At 63.4% G+C, this 14,728-nt stretch overlaps 1 protein-coding gene across 2 annotated transcripts in view; it reads left to right on the forward strand.

Moving 5' to 3' along the window:
• The window catches only part of SEPTIN9 (septin 9), a 136,371-nt gene that overhangs the window by 50,027 nt on the left and 71,616 nt on the right, over positions 1-14,728 (forward strand). The window lies entirely within an intron of this gene.

Below are 14,728 nucleotides of genomic sequence, written 5' to 3' on the forward strand. Positions count from 1 at the left end.
GGCCGCCCTCCCCCACACCCGCTTCGGGGGGCCCGACCGAGCCGAATTCCGGCCGGGGAAGGCCGCCGAGCGGACACGGCCCCGGGCCGGCGGAGTCTAGAGGGAGGCGCCTCTGGGGGCCCCCTCCAGGCCTGGGGACACCCCCCTTCCGCCTCCTGGAGTCGGGGCCTGCGTGCCTGGAGGGAGCGCAGTTTGGTCCCCTCCCCCCTTCGGGGTTTCAGAGTGTGCCGAGACTTTGGGGGCTTTGCCCTCCGAGGCGCGGGGCTTCCCAGCCCGAGCGTCTGTGTGTGTGCGCCTTCGTGCGTCCTCGTGACCGCCTGTGGCTCTGCGTCCTGCGTCCTGGGGAGTAAATAAAGCGGTCGCGAGGGAAGCGCACACAATGGTCGGAGGCGCTCCCGGGGCCGGATTGCTGAGGGGCGGGCCTACCTCTGCCGGGACCTGGAGCCCACGCCCCTCGGAGGGGCTCCCGGGCGGCCTCCGCCAGAGCCCTCCGGTGGGCCCGGCCTTGGGGGAGGCTAGGCTGGGAGGAGATTTGGACGTCCAGGTGCCAGGCCGAGCCCGGAGCTCCTCCAGCCGCCGTGGGCAGAGCCAGGGCTGGCATCCGAGTGTCCGGAGCTCTGCAGAACTCCACCTGGGGTCAGCCGCGTGTGCGGGCGCACGCCTGGGGACCAGAGTCTGGCAGGATCCCAAGCAGAGACCTAGCGGTTGTGATTCAGGATCGGGCCTGGGTTGGCTTGAGCAGGGGTGTCAGGAGACCGGAGAGGGTTTGGGGTCTAGCGGCGGCACACCCAGGCGGAGGACGTGCCCGCTGTTGGCTGGCTCAGTAGTTGGGAGCACTCTTGTGATTCTGGAGACGAGCATCAAACGAGGGGAGTTCCGGTTCTGCGGAGCCGGATGATTCGGGTCGCACGCTCATACGGGGGTCTCCCCACGTCTGCCTGCCAGGAGCGTTGCTCTCGGGCTGGTGCTGCTTTGGGACCCCCACTGTGGCACTTAGGGCGTTAGTTTCCTTAGTGTCCTGGTGGAAGGATCAGCCGTCTGGAGACGGCTGCCCCCTTCAGGCCCCGCACAGTGGGTACATTCGCCTGGTGGCCTGTGGCAGATGGTTCCCTTGCCAGTCCCGGAGATGAAAACGTCAGGCTGGCCTCCGGGATTTCTGGGGCAGGGCAGGATTCCACAGTAGCCCGAGGCCAGATGGGGAGGCGGAGGTTTGGGGGTAGTGTGGTCCTACAGCTGTTAAGGCACCTCTGCCTCAGGGTCCCCACATGCAATTCCATCCTGACCCCGACGCGCCCCCTCTGGAGATGCGGGCAGCCTCTCCTGCCTCCCAGGCGGTGTCCTGACCCTCTCATTTGGTCGGAGACAATGGCCTCATTGAGACCAGCCTGGTGCCACAGTGGGCGGCCTTGTGATTCCAGGGAAAGAGCTTTCGCTCTTGGGGTCTCTCTGGTTCCGTCCGCACCAGTCTCCCCGCTGTGTGCTCTGGGCAGTCGAAAGTGCCCCGAAGGCACAGGAGTCCTCCAGGAGTGTGTGAGGGCGCTTCTCGACCACCTCGGGGACCGGAATGGGCCCCCTAACTTGCCCCAGGAGCTTGGAGTGGAGTTGGGTGTTGGCGACCGAGCCCGGGGTGGGCGGACGTGGGGAAGGAGCCGTCAGAGGAGAAGACCACGCGAGACCCAGAGCTGCAGTCAGTGACACAGTCTTGCAGAGGCCGAGAAAGGTCACTGTGGAGGAGGCAGACCTTGGGCGCAAGTCGGAATTCAATTGCAGGAGGAAGGAGGAGAGCGTTCGGCTCCCGGGCAGCGAGGCAGACGTGGGGGAGGCCGGAATGAGCCAGTCCGCTGGAGAACGGGGTGCAAGGAGGGCCCTTTGGAGGGCCGGCCGGGAGTTCGGACTGTCCTGGGGAGGCCGGAGAAGCGCCGGTGTATGTCCGCACGGCTGCCAACCTGCTGTAGGGGTGTCCGCCAGGTAGGAGGAGAGGGGCACGGAGGCCACTGCTGGCCCCTCAGCAGTCACTGCACCCCGATAATTCTGGGGCTGTCGGAGAGGGCGGGTCACGAGGCACGTGCTCGCTGCGAAGATCAGAAGCACGGGGCGGGGGGTGGGGGCACGGCCACAGCTCACGATGCTGATGGTGGGTTTCAGTCCTAGAAGGCTGGGCTCTGCGGGGCGGCCGCCGGGCCCTGGTCGGTGCCTTTGGGAGGTTTGGAGCTAGTGGAGCTGCCCCGGCCAGAGCAGTGCGCCCTGCAGGGCAGTGGGGGAGGCTCCTGGGCTGAGGTTCGGGGCGGTGTCCCGGCCAGAGCAGGGAGCTGCCCCAGTGGACAACCCCCCACGTCCAGAGCACATCTGTCTGCCCCCTGCCCTGGGGGGCACCCTTTCTCTTTGGCTCCATCACAGTGTGGAGGGGACATGGGGATTCAGCCCGTCTTCTGTCGTGGATGTGTGCGCCAGCTTTGGGTCTGCCCCGGGCACGGAGGCGGTGGCAGTGACCTTCATGGGCGTGAACCTCCCAGCTTGGCCTTTGCCTTCCCTTTCAGGGTGAACTTGGGGCTCCGTGGAGAACCCCATATAGGAGCAGGAAGAGGGTTTTGTATTTTGCTCCTGTGAATTTTTTTTAGAGTTTGTTTTCTCCCCCGACATGAAGATGGGCCTGGAGGTGGAGGTGACCTCCGCACCCCCTGTGATCGCACCCCCTGTGATCTCGGCCGAGGGCGGGGAGGCGCGGCTCCGTCCCCGATCTCACTCCGGGTCGATGGAGGCTCGGAGCAGTCGGACGGCGTGTTCTCCAGTGAGAGCAGGGCCAGATCTGTTCCCGTGAACGCTCTTAGGGCTCCGGTCTTTGTGTAACAAAGCCCCTCCAAGTGCCCGCCGCCTGCCCGCTCTCCCCAGGCTCTGCCGTCATCATATTTGCATGTGGCCAAGGAATCCTGACAGTGCTGGATGTTTTGCTGAAACTCAGCGTGGCCCAGAACCTCGGTGCTCTGGCCCCACGGCTGTGCCCTGTCGCCTGCAGGTTGTGTCTGTTCTTCCAGACACACCGCTGTGTGTTTGGAGAACCCTCCTAGGTGGGCCCTGGAGAGCAGACTGGTGGGGGGTGGGGGGTGGGACCCTGCCGACCAGCCGGCTCGCTTGGGAGCCCCGAGGCCCTCGACCGCCGGGTCCAGGGGCACCTTCCCTCCCAGAGGGACACGGCCTGTTGCTTGGTGATGGGTGCAGAGCTGTCCCCGATGAATGCCCGTGGGCCTCTTGAGTGATGACGCATCCTGCTTTTCAGCAAAACCGAGCTCCCCTGGGAGTGCTGCCTCCCCGCAGTTAGCAGCTTTGTGACGGGGAGGAGGGGGCCCGTGAGGCCGTGAGGCCGTGAGGCCCCTCACCTGGGCTGGCGGAGCTGGGTCTGTGGGGTCTGGCCTGTGTCTGTTCTGTAGCTCCAAGGGGGCCGGTCTTCTTGGGGGTCTTGCTGCCGCGTGCAGCACTGGTCTGGTGCTCCCTGCGTGCAGAGCCCGGGACCAGGCACGCCCACCGTCCTTGTCACGTTAGGAGCACAGACGTGGAAGCGCCGGGAGCAGAGTCTCTGTCATCAGCTTCATGGCCAGGCGGAATGTCAGATCTGGGCGGGGGCGGGGGGGTGGCAGAGAGGCAGGCAGGGTCCACCCCGCACTGCGGGGCATCCGTCTCAAAGGGCTTTCTGGGGGACGTGGGTCTCTAGGGAGGCTTCCAAGGAGGTGGCTGGGTAAAGTGTGGGGCCCCGGGGGGCCGGCCTTTGAGAGAGCCCCCGGGGTGTGATGCCGCCATTCGAGAAAGTGTGTGGCCCAGGGTAAGTGGCTGAGCGTGAGCCTCAGTGTCCCCTCCCTGCGAGGGCTGTCCTGGGGTTTTGGTGGATGTGGCCGGCAGCCCTGGGCACAGGTCCTGCTCTGGGGGGTGTGATGGGCGCCGCGCTTGGAGCTGGGGTGGGGGGTGGGGGCGAGGGCGGTGCTTGCAAGAGACAGGTGGGTATGGATGCCTGGGCTTCTGGTTCCAGCACTCGCTCAGGCTGCTGGCCAAGCTAAGGGACCCCCTCCTCCGGCCTGGCAGACCTTTCCTCCGGGGGCGCCACTGCTCTCTGCCTGTCGGGGTGGAGGCTGGGGTCACGTGGGAGACGTCACCCAGCCTCCCCTGTCCCCCCACCCAGCCCACAGGTGGCTGGGCCCTCGGGCCTGCCTTGAGACAACAACATGGGCTTGAGCTGGACAGCCTCCCTGAAGACAGGCTGGGGGGTCAGGCCACCGGCCTTCCTCAGAGACGAGCGAGGCGGGGAGCCTGCGTCAGGGAGGGGACATGCTGGCGGGGGCATCCCCTATGTCCAGCGTCCCGTGCAAGTCCTGATTGGGTGTGGGCTCTCAGCCGGGACCACAGTCTCCTCTGGGACCAAGGGCAAGCTGAGCACCTTGCCTTTGCCGAGGGAGCCCGTGGGCGCTGCACCCCTGCCCCGCTGAGGGCACAGGTCCGGGGCCTGGGGAGCTCCTCGGCCGGGAGAACCAAGCCCGCAGCTCCGGCGCCCAGGGTCGGTGGCGGACACACGGGCAGCACAGCGCCCGGCGCGTGGTGCCCACGTCCTCGGGTCGCGTTGGCGGAGGCTGGTGTCCTGCAGGTGGGAACAATGATGCCACAGCCCCCTCGTGTGTGGCGGGGGCGCTGGGGTGAACCCTGATGTGCAGATGCTGTACGTGCTCCTTGCCTTTCTCCTCGTGTGCCCAAAAGGCAGGGGAGGTCACATTCAGACGTCCAGCCCAGATGGCCCTATTACTGCCACCCCCCCTTAGTTTACCGGCCACGCCACCTTGAACTTGGGCCAATTTGCTGCTCTTGGGGTCTCCTTGGGGTATAGATGGGAGTGTCCCCCAGTTTGGCAGCAAAGACCTGGGGCGCCAAGCTCCAGGGGTCTGCATCAGCCCCCAGACCCCGGCAGGAGTCCCCCCTGCCTGCCTGGCCAGACCAGGTGCTCCCGGCTGGGCTCGGAGCCCCCCACGGATGGGGCTGCGTGTTTTTGGTCTCCGGAAGGCGTGGTGCTGTGTGTGAACCAGTGGTGTGGCCGTGAGGGGCCCTGGGCAACCCCGGGTCTCCGGTGGGACATCCATCAGAGGCTCAGGCCCGGAAGTTTCTTTTTTTTTTTTTTTTTATTCATCCCAGCAACTCAGCCAGGACACGAGTTCCTGTTCTTTCTCTTGACAAAGCCACTAAGGGAACACGGTCAAACAGTGGCTTTCCAGAGACCTCTCGGTTTTTCCCAAATTTGGAGGCTCTCTGAGTTGCTTACTAGACCGAACGGTCCGGAACTCTCTGGAGCACGGTCCCAGAAGCCTGAGGGTTTGCAGTCTGCAGCCAAACAGACGCAGCACCCCCCCCCCTCCAGGCGCCTGGGGCATTTTTGGGCTCAGGCTGTTTAATTTGGTCGCGACAGTCTGGAGGCTCCCTCCAGCCCGGACCAGGAGATGTTCTCGAAACTCCCAAGTTTGGTTGTCATCTTTTGAAGTACTGTCAGTGCCCAGAAATGTAGGCGGAGGGACACGAGGACAGCGCCGGTGGCCGTGGAGTCCCCACGCCCTGCCTGGGGCTCTGGCAAGAGCTGGGGCTGTGGAGGAGGCCGGGAGCCCGCAGCGGGGTTCCAGCCTGCCTCTGCTCCTTGTCCGCTCTCATTCGTGAGTTCCTGAGTTTCTAACGGCCCCTCCCGGGAGGGTGACCCTCCACAGACCTTGGCCTTCTCCCTCCACTGGACTGAGTTGCAAAATCCAGAAAATCCAGGGCCTTGGCCTCGCATGCATAAATGGTGCTCCCCACCCGTGGCCCAGCGCTTCCTGTGTCCCTGTCCCCAAGGCAGGGAGCCTTTGCCCTCAAGCACTTAGAGCCGCTTCCTGGAAAAGCCAGGAGAGGAGGGGTCCGGAGAAGCAGGGAGGGGGCCCCCCCACCCCATCTCCTGTCCATTCCACTCCTCTGGTCTCCGAGGGGCGGGCTGTGGTTGGTCCCTGGGTACAGGTGCGGGGCAGCGGGATGCCCCCGGCCTCAGGTCCAGTCCTGCAGGTGGTGGGAGGTGGGGTTATCTTGCAGCCTGGGGCTTGTTCGGGTGCGGTGGGGAATTCCAGGGTGCCTTCCCCTCTGTACCCAGTTGTCCAAGGAGGGGTTGGAACCTGTGCCTTTTGCAGCCAGTGTCCGGTCTTTTTCGAGGATCCTGTGTCTGGTTTCCTGACCCAAACCCACCGCCTTCCCTGGTCCTTCCAGGAGCTCTGGCTAATGGCTGGCTGTCGGTGATGGGCTTCAGGCTGTCCCCTGGTGCGAGGCCGGGGGTCCTGGGCCCCTCCCTGTGGGTGGCTGGAGCTGAGGGTCCCCCTGGAATTGAGGACGGGAACCACCTGGCCTCTGTCTGCCCGTGGGAAGTGGGGCAACAGACTGCATCATCTTTCTTTTCTGTGGGAAGAGCAACAAGTCCCCACTTTGGGCGCTTTGCCGTTGCCCCTCCCTCAGGCACTGACCTGGAAGATGGACCGTCATGGCCACCAGTCTGGTGGATTTCCACTGTGTCCCAGGCAGGTCTCATTCTGTTTCCAGGCTGGCCCCCTCCCTGGGTACAGGAAGCCGGCTCTGAGCAGGGCCGCCCTTTCCATGTGGGTGGGCGGTGGTAGGCCGGCCGGCCCTGCCCCGTGTCCCTGGAGACCGATGTTATCTACAGTAAAAGCATTCAAGTCCTCCTGGCTCCAGACCAGGCCTGGAGGGGTGGTCCTCTCTGCTGTCCCCGGTCCCAGTAAAATGTCAGGGAAGGTGTGTTCTGTAAAGTAGCCGGGTTTGGGCTTTTCCTGCGGCTCAAAATGAAGTGCTGGAATCTCTCCGCTCTCTGGAGGACCAGGAGAGGGTCAGTGGGCTGGGCGAAGCGGCCGGCTCGTTCGTGTATCTATGGGCACCAGCTAAGTGCCAGCTCTGTTCTAGGCTCTGGGGGTCCAGACATGGGCCTAAGAGAGCGGTAGGTTCAGGAGGGCTTCCTGGAGGAAGGAGCATGTGACCAGAGTCCTGGGCGGGAGTTTACCAGGCAGGGTCTCCGGGCAGACGATGCTAACTGGCTTCTGTGATTTCTGCCACCTCATAGCTTGTGGGGGAGAACCTGGTGTGGCCGCGCCTGGCGGAGCGCCTGCACCTGTCAGGGGTGCCCGGGTCCTGAGTGATGATGGGTGCTGTGCTTGCAGGCCAAGGTGGAGGCATGAGGAGGACCCGGGCTCCCTCCTTCCTCCGGGTCAGGAGGTGGGTGAGCTGGGAGGGACTCAGGCTGGGAGTAATCCAGGTGGGAGTTAACTTAGCGGGGGTGGGGGGGGGGCATGTGGAGCAGGCTGGCGGGGCTGAGCTTGACGCCCTGGGCCCTCACCAGGAGACCTCAGGAGGGCCTGCTCTGCTGTCTTCCTGAGTCCTCTCCCTCCCTCCTGGGGTTGCTGTCCCCAGCCCAGTCCCTGGCCCCTCGGGGACACCGAGTGGCGGGCCAGCTGGGTGCTGGGGACACTGGCGAGGGAGGAAGCTCTCCCGCCTGCCCTGTGTGCTCATATATTTATCTCTCCCCTAATACTTACATGATGAACCAGGCTCCTGCAAACATCTGCCCCAGAGCCAGCTGTCAGGCTCTGGCCTCCCCCCGCCCCCCCTGCATTCTTTGTCTCTGACCCAAGTCCCGGCCCTCCCAGCTGTCACCCCGTTGCTCAGAGAGGCACCTCCTCTGGCCATGCTGGCTCTTGTCAGTTGTTGGAAGCTTCCTTTATCAAGCACCTACTATGTGCCAGGCACTGGGTTGGGCACTTTACATGCGAAGTCTTCTTTCTGGTCCCTCCAGAATCCTGCAAGGTGGACAGGCAGCTGAGGCTTGCTCAGGTCACCCCTGGCCTGAGGCCACACTGGAAGGCAGACCCAGGTCCTCCTGCCCCGTCCCTGCATCCGCCCGTCACTCCCTACTCCTGGCCCTCCCCGCTGCTGCTCTGTAGGGGCTGACCTTGCCGGGCTGCTGTGATGGAAACCGCAGGCTACTTGTCAGCGGTGGGTGGGGACAGCTGGGGGACAGCGAATCCGCCCCTCCTCCAGCCCCAGCCTCGCCGCCCTCCAGCTCCCAGGCCTCTGTGTGCCAGCCGGGAATGGCCGAGCCCACCTTGCAGGGTGGTGGCGGAGGGGAGGGGCTTGAGCGACGTGGTGCAGGTCCAGGGCTTAGTCCAGTGCCGGCGTGTGGCGGGCTCCTGGGACCGGTGGAGTTTGGAGAGTCGTGTGGTCGTCAGCTTGCTGGCTGGGACCCGGCTTCATGGACACCCAGGCTGTGACGTTTGTATCTCCCGGCCGGGGCCTCCCCTCTGTGAAGTCAAGTAAGGTCTCCGTGTCTTGGGGTGGTCGTGGTCACCGAACGGGCCTCAGGCAGGAGCCCGGTGTGTCGTAAGCACGGAGCGATGTCACCTGTTAGAGATGCAAAGCTGCAAGTACTTTTTTTACTTTTTTAATCTTTAATTTTTTTTTTGAGAGATAGAGAAAGAATGAGGAGGGGAGGGGCAGAGAGAGAAAGAGAGAGAGAGAGAGAGAGAGAGAGAGAGAGAGAGAGACCGACCCTGTCAGCTCAGAGCCCAACACAGGGCTCGAACTCAGGAACCGTGAGATCATGACCTGAGCCCAAATCAAGAGTCAGACGCTTAACCAGCTGAGCCGCCCGGTGCCCTGTACGTCTTGGGTTCGTGGGACATGCCAGGCTGTGCTGCGGGCCCCGGTGGGGATGGGGATTGCGTTAGCGTGGGTGCCAGACTGGGGGCTCACCCAGCACGTTCATCCCTCACCCCCCGGATGCCGGGACACCAGGGTCCGCCGCTGTCTGGTCCTGGCTCACAGCCGCCCGTCTTCTCCCCGGGTCCTCAGGGGGCGGAATGGGTCTCTTTTACCGGCACCCCAGCCTGTCCCTCAGGGCTCTGCTCTCATGTCCTGCGTGCCTGCCAAAGGCCCCGCCTCCTCACTCTGTCACAGGGAGGGATGGGGCGGTGGGAACACGAACGTTCAGGCAGGGACACACAAGACTGAGCTTTGCTCCGGAGGAGGGGGACAGTCTGTGGGGAGGGACGTGTCCACTGCTCTGGGAGGGGTGGGGGAAGCGAGCAGACTCGGCGGAGCCTGCCCTGCCTGTGTCTCCTGCAGCAGGTGACCTAACCCAAGTTTTGCCGTGCAGTCCCCTCCCCTCCCCCGCACTTGGACCTTCTCTGTCGAAGGTAAACAGCGTGGGCCTCCTTTCAAGGCCTCGTGACTGACACGCCCCTTGTCACTTGGGCCTCTGCCCCCAGCAGTGCCTGGTGCGTCCTTCAGGTCATGACCCACCTGGGAGCTGCGCGGAGGCGGCTCGGGCTGGATGGACGTCGACCTTGGGTGACTTCTGGGGAAGGTAGGGGTGACTTCCGGGGAAGGTAGGGGTGGGTGAGGCTGCCAGGGCTGCTCTCGGGGTTTTCCTTCTGCAGGATTCTCGGGAAGGGGTGGCGGTGGGGAGGTCTGGGAGGTCCAACCTGGCCTTCCGGAGCTGGAACCTCCGAGACGTGGGGGACCCGCCGACTGTTTTTCTCACAAGCTCCAGAAATGCTTCTGACCAGCGGCCAGAGCCTCTGAGAACCATCTGGAAGCAGAAGCTTCGAACCGCAGAGGCGTTCGGACAGCCAGTGTCAGAACGCATGGAGACCTGGCCGGCGAAACGCTGCCCAGAGGGAAGCCCGTGTCCCCGCACGAGCATGTCCCCACACGAGCCTGCTCAGACACGCGTGCACACGGACACACATCAGAGGGATCAAGGGCCCTTTGCTAGAGCATCGGCCTTGGTTATCCGGGTCGCGGGTCTCGTCCTCTGTCTTCTCTGCGCTGTCGGGTTTTCTACGTCCTCCATGATAAGTTGCCTTGATAGTCAGGGAACGAGCAATAGGTATTAATTATCGTGGCAAGTTTATTGTCAAAAAGGAAGGTCGCTCACTGACCCGAGTCTCCCACCCGGGCTAGAGAGATGGGTCCCCACTGGCCTTTCCAGCCCCAGGTTTGGGTTGCTGGGTTGCTGAACTTTGCTCAGAGGTGAGCATGCCTTCCCAGGAGCCAGCTGCAGAGGACTGTGGCCAGAGCCGTGGTCCCCGACCTCAGCCCCCCCGGGGAGGTGGGCGGGCCCGCCCTGTCCATCCCTGGCCCGGCCCCTCCAGCTCCGCCGAGTGTTGGGAATCGCCGGACCTGCTGGTGCAGGAGCAGCAAGGGTGCCGGGAGCTGTCGGCCTACTTCAGGAAAGGCCCTCGGGTTGTGTGATGTCACAGCCAGAAAGGGGCTTCTCGGTCCTGCCCGTCGGGTCCATCACCAGGACAATGAGGCCACAGGGGTCACACCTCTCTGGCCCAGGCAGCCCACGCCCACCCCCAGCTCTGGGTCCGGCATTGCCCTGACCCTCCCACGCCAGACAGTTATGTTGAAAACTGAGCTAAAAGTCTCTCTTTTTGGTTACGGACAGAGTCAGTCCTGAAGGCATCTGGGCAGGGTGGGCTGGGCTCGTGAGGGGGGGCCCTGGGCAGGTTCTGGGGGGCTGAAGGCTCCTGGAGCTGGTGCGTGGAGGCTTCTGAAGGTAGGAATCCGGAGAGCCAGTTGGCAGCCTGAGCCCTGCTTATGGGGCTGCGGGGGCGGCTCTGCGTGGTGGTGGGGGGGGGTCTCTGGCACAGAGTGATTCAGAGTTCACTGCCAAGGTGCTTCTGTTTCTCCCTCCGCAGGCCTTGTGTGGAATGGAGGGTTGGCTCTTTATGGGGTGTGGCCCTGGAGGGAGTGATTTATCTGTCCACCCGCAGCTGGGGAGCCCTGGGTCACACGGGGCCTGTCCCAGGCGCCCCGAGTCCTGGGAGGACCCCTTGAAGGGTCGCCTTCCTGGCTGCCCCGAGGAGGGGGGTCCGTGCGGGGTTTCAGGAGGTGGTTTTCCTACCACGCCGGGCAGGTGATCCCTTGGAACTCCTCTGACCGAACATGAGATACAAAGGCCCGGAAGCCGCGGCCGGTGGGCACTGGGAGGGGCCGCAGGAGCAGAACAAGTGTGCGGTCAGCCGGGGTGGGGGGCTTGGGGCACAGGCGGGGGCAGGGGCTTTTGGTAGGAGACGGAGGCTTAGGGGCAGGGAGCCGGCATGAGCGTGAGTTTGCCGCTGCAAAGTTCTGCAGGCTGGGGGGGCACGTAAGCACGGGTCCGGGGGCCCGGAGTCCAAGATCAAGGCATCGGAAGGGCTGGTTCCTCCGGAGGCCCCAAGGGAGGACGTGTGCCAGGCCTCCGTCCTGGCTCCTGGGCTGCCCCTCCGTCCTTGGCGTTCTCAGCTTGTGAAGCGTCGTCACTCGACCGCCTGGTGGCTGCTTCTCTGTGTGTCCTTGTCATCTCCTTTCCAATATCTTACGAGGACACTCAGTGTTGAATTTAGAACCCACCGTAAATCCAGGATGATCAGATTTTGAGGTTTGTTTTTTATTAATGTTTATTTTTGAGAGACAGAGCATGAGCGGGGGAGGGGCAGAGAGAGAGGGAGACGCAGAATCCGAAGCAGCTCCAGGCTCCGAGCTGTCAGCACAGAGCCGACTCGGGCTTGAACTCCTGGGCTGTGAGATCATGACCTGAGCTGAAGTCGGACTCCTTAACTGACTGAGCCACCGAGGCTCCCCACATCTGCAAAGACCCTATTTCCAAAAAAGGTCACATTGCAGGTTTTGGGGACTAGGACCGGACATATCTTTTTGGGGCCGCTCTCCACCTCCTACAACGGCGCGCCTTAAGTCAGCGGAGTGTTCTAGGCTGGGGGGGGCGTGGGATGGTGGGTGGGCGTCGGGAGACCAGGCCGGGACGGGCCTGACGGCATGACCTGGAGGGACGTTGGCCTGTGGTTGCGCCCTGCCTTCAGTGCCCAGCAGCTGCCCAAGGCCCTCCTCCCTCGCTCCCCAGGGGCCTCCTCTGCTCTGGATGGACGTGGGGTGGGGTTGGCTGAGAGCCGTCCCTGGTGAGATCCCAGTAGGGCCCCCGAGCAGGAAGAGCCCCTTGGGCTCCCTCACTCAGCCTCCACCTGGAGGCTCTCTGGAACATTCCAGATGGCCTCCCTGGCGGAGGTGCTACTGCTCCCTGGTAGCCCCTTCCAGAATCTTCTCAGTGTCCAGCTGTGGTCTCTTCCACACAACAAATGCACCTCCTCCTCCTAGTTTTCTGTGCCCCTCCTCTGCCGGACCTTCCCGTCCCGGAGGGTAAAGACCAAGGCCGTGTCACCCTCTGGGCTGGCAGAATCCGAACCCGAAAGCCCATGTTGGTGCACCCAGGGCTTTGTGGTCACTGAGACTCTACCCACCCCCCACCCCCATTCCTCCGGGGCCCAGGGTGCAGCCGGACTCCTGGGGGTGCTCTGACCGGCACCTAACCTCTGCTCCTTGGAGTCACCGGCCCCTGTAATTAGGGGCCTGGGCATCACCTGCTCGCTGCCCGCCCCTAGGCCACAACACAGACGGCCCCGTCTGCGCCTCTGGAGTCCCTTGGCAGGTGGCGTGATTAATGGAGGGCCCCACCTGGGCTGACTGGCTCCCGGCATGAGGCTTTTTTTTCCTTCCTTTTTTTTTTTTTTTTTTGAATAGTCTTTTTCTTCAACAGTCATTGATAGTTAGCATTTTTAAAAATTTTTTTAATGTTTTTATTTATTTTTGAGAGACAGAGAGACACAGCATGAGTGGGGGAGGGTCAGAGAGAGAGGGAGACACAGAATCTGAAGACAGGCTCCAGGCTCTGAGCTAGTTGTCAGCACAGAGCCCGATGCGGGGCTTGAACCCACAAACCGTGAGATCATGACCCGAACCGAAGTCGGACACATAACCGACTGAGCCACCCAGGTGCCCCTTTTCTTCTTTTTTTTAAGTGGTTTTACCGTCTCCTCCAGCAGTCAATGAGGTGAGCCCCCCACCCCCTGCAGATAATACCCCCAGAGACACCCCCAGCTGTGAGTGGAGATGAGAAGTGGTCCCTTTAGGCAGCTGGCCTTGAGGTCACCCAGAGGTCCTAGGTCCCGTGGTCCTGGTCTGCACCGAGCATGTCCTGTGGGAGAGAGCCATGCTGGGGGGACAGGTGGGTGCATGACTGGCTCTGTGGACGTCCTTGCTCCGTGGTCGGGACGGTGCTGGTCTAACCCCCCAGCAGCAGCACTGATAGGGTCTGTGGATGGGAGGGGGAATGTGAGTTTAGGGGAGCGGCACGTGGTGGGAGGGTGCAGGCAGAAAGGAATAGAGGTGGTGGGGACCTTCTGGAGGGGAGGGGCCCTGCTCCCACCTAGAACCAGCAGCTCAGCTCTCCTCCTGGGATAGGACCCCCCCTCCAGGCCCCCTTGGGAGGTCTGGGGCTGCCCCAGAAGGGGGTTGCAGGTTAAAGGGCTCTGGTCTCTGTGACCTTTGAGACCCTTGAAGCTGTGGCCCCTGGGGGGGTGCGGGGGTGGGGAGGAGGTTTGGGTTTTGAAGTCAGTCCCCTCCCAAGGGCTCCCTCCTGCCTCTCTGACAGCCATTTATCTGAGAACCTTTGACCTGCAGAGGCCCCAAGAGGTCAAGCATCCCCACCCCTCCCTCCCTCCCATCCCCCCAGGCCGCACCTAGGCCCTCCTCCCGCCTTCCAGAGCACTGCTGCCTTGTCCCCGCCCTGGGTTAGGAAATTCTTGCCTTATCTCCTCCAAATCTCTGTGCAACTTCAGCCCACTTCCCTCCCTCTGCTCCCTCCCGAGAACCCACAGCTGGTTTGAGAGAGGGGAGGGCCAGACCCCTTCCGTCCGCAGCAAGCTGGTCCCTGTATGCACACGTTCCTGGAACTGGAGTCAAGAGAAGAAGGTGGCCCAGCATCTTAGGGGACTTTTAAACTTGCCTGGAGTGACGCTGGTGTCCCGAGACTCAGGGGGGTCGGGGAGGTGGCTGGGATGGCAGAGAGGTCTTCATTGGGGGTGCAGCCGCCACGGTGGGGAGGGGGGTGAGCTGTGCTCCCGGCAGAGAGACGTTTTGCAGCAGAAGTCGCTGTGTGGCTGTCCCACGCTGCCTGCTGGGGTCTCCCTGACAGGACAGCTGTCACCCCAAGGCCCCTCTCTGGTGGGGGAGAGGTGGGCACCAGTAATTAGCCTCTGCAGGTGGGCTGGCCAGAGAGCTCCCTGCCCCAAGTGGGGGAGTGTTGGGAGCACACAGGGGACCCTGTCTGGGGACCTGGGGCCACAGGTATGAGTGGGGCGCCCCAGGTGAGCCGGATGCCTGGGCCCTGGCTGGGGGTGGGGTGCGTGGGGAGGTTCTGAGGCCCGGGAGGGCAAGGGCGCCCTCAGCCCCTTCTCAGCGCTGGTGAGTCAGAGCAGGAAGTGGCTTCAGCATCCACGGAAGGAGGCCAGGGCGGTTGCGAGAGCTCCCCCGTCTTGTCCGTGTCCTATTGGGGTATCATTTCCCAGGGCCACTGTGACAAAGGGCCCCGCTCTGTGGACGGCTTGAAACGGTAGACTGCGCCGTCCTGGAGGCCCCGGTACAAAGTCAAGGTGCAGGCGGGGCTGGTCCCTTCCGGTGCTCACTGAGAGAGAGTGTTCCGGGCGTGTGCCTGTCCTTGGCTTGGAGGCCGTCCCTCTGGTCCCTGCTCTGCCCGCACGCGGCCTTCTGTGCGTCTTCTCCTTTCCTGTATCTGACGACAGACGCGTCATTGGATTTAGGACCCACCCTTCTCCCATCTCGA

Source organism: Suricata suricatta, chromosome 17, assembly GCF_006229205.1.
Source record: "Suricata suricatta isolate VVHF042 chromosome 17, meerkat_22Aug2017_6uvM2_HiC, whole genome shotgun sequence".
Lineage (NCBI taxonomy): Eukaryota > Metazoa > Chordata > Mammalia > Carnivora > Herpestidae > Suricata > Suricata suricatta.